The sequence below is a fragment of the Zonotrichia leucophrys genome, chromosome 2 (assembly GCF_028769735.1).
Source record: "Zonotrichia leucophrys gambelii isolate GWCS_2022_RI chromosome 2, RI_Zleu_2.0, whole genome shotgun sequence".
Taxonomy (NCBI): domain Eukaryota; kingdom Metazoa; phylum Chordata; class Aves; order Passeriformes; family Passerellidae; genus Zonotrichia; species Zonotrichia leucophrys.
In genome coordinates, this window is record NC_088171.1 from 151,383,089 (window position 1) to 151,384,759 (window position 1,671).

Below are 1,671 nucleotides of genomic sequence, written 5' to 3' on the forward strand. Positions count from 1 at the left end.
GGGGTTTTATAGAGAGCTATAGAATCATAGGATGGTTTGAGCTGGAAGGGACTTTGAATGCTCTGAGCCCTCCTCCCCCTCTGCCTCTGTAAATATAAAATCTCTTCTCCTGTGAAGACCCTCATGAAGACCCTCACCCCTGTCCAGGGCCATGGATTGTTACTACCCAACCTCCTTAAAACAGTACAGAATCCAGACTGGTTTGGGTTGGAAAAAGCCTTTAACCAGCCCCCCAGCATCTGTTGCATAAAGGGTGAAATTTATTTTGCATGGCTTTCTCTTTCTCAGATATATTTTGTGAGCCACTCCTGCTCACTCTGGAAGATTTGTTGCTTACCTCAATTTCCCTTTCTCTTGGAAAGAAATCTCTCTTTTCAATTGAAACTGAATTTCCTCAGCCCTGTTTCTGGACTCTGCAAAGTCCTGCTGGTCCCCTGTTTCCACCTTCAAAGGGAAGAGATGACCTTGCTCACATCCTCTCTGGGGAGTTGCACTGAGCTTTGGAGGAAGGGAAAACCTCGTCGCTGCAGCAGCCATCAGCTCATGCATATGCCACTGTCAATTCATCTAAAGTCTGTTGGACAAATTCCAGCACTCTGCAGGGAAAGAAAAAAAATTAAACAAAGAGAAAGAAATAAAAAGGAGCTGGCAGAGATAATGGGATATGCCAGAAATTATTGTAGCTCTTTTTATATTCTGATTCTCGAGGTTCTTTAAGGTTTTTACCTCCTTCATTAAGCTGGCGTTTGGTATTTGCACTGGATAGGCCCACCCTAAGCTAATTATTAACCTCTTAACTAATTGTTAACTTAGCTGTAAGTGAGGATAGAGAGAACTCTGAGCCTTTTCACAGAATAATTAAATTTGGAGAAGACCTCTGAGATCACTGAGGCCCATCACTAACCCAGCACTGTGCTCACCACCACACCATATCCCTGAGCCACATCCACACCCCTTGGAACACCTCCAGGGACTGGTGACTCCAGCACTTCCCTGGACAGCCCATTCCCACCCTTGACCACCCTTTCACTAAAGAAATTTGTCCTAATATCCCATCTGAACCGTTCCTGGTGCAATTTTAGGCTGTTTCTTCTTCTCCTGTCTCTTTTTTACTTGGGAGAAGAAACCAACCCCTACCTGGCTGCACTCTCCTGTCTGTTCCAGAGTTCAGTCTGTTCTTTGCTTCCTAGAGGAAAATCCTGGATGCCCAAGGAAATGCTCCACACACTAAAAGGACAAACTTGATGGAAAACAATTTCACAGGAATTTCAGGATGCAGGGGAGCAGGTTCCATGGGTCAGGATGGCCGAGCGGTCTAAGGCGCTGCGTTCAGGTCGCAGTCTCCCCTGGAGGCGTGGGTTCGAATCCCACTCCTGACAACTCGTTTGCTGGCCAGAGCCATCCCACAGGGAATTGTGCTGCCTCTCTGTGCAAGAGACATTCCTGGATATTTCTCTGGTTTTGTGCCAGGGATTAACACCCACCATTGGTTGCTCATGCTGTTCATGTTGACAAAAGAGTGTCCCTCCAACTAATCAACACGTGCTGTAAGTGGGGTTTTATTTTTCCATGGGATCCACCTGTCTTAGGTGGAATTTTGGCTTTTCTGGTGTTTTACAGGCACTGAGGCTGCTGGTGACAAGTGTCTCACCTGTCTCGTGGGGGAAAAGA

The 1,671-nt window shown here is 46.4% G+C and overlaps 1 non-coding gene across 1 annotated transcript; it reads left to right on the forward strand.

Annotated features, from left to right (window-relative positions):
• Positions 1–1,296: 1,296 nt before the first annotated feature.
• On the forward strand, positions 1,297–1,379 carry TRNAL-CAG (transfer RNA leucine (anticodon CAG)). Its single transcript has one exon. It is a non-coding gene; the product is annotated as a tRNA-Leu (tRNA).
• The last annotated feature ends 292 nt before the right edge of the window (positions 1,380–1,671 follow it).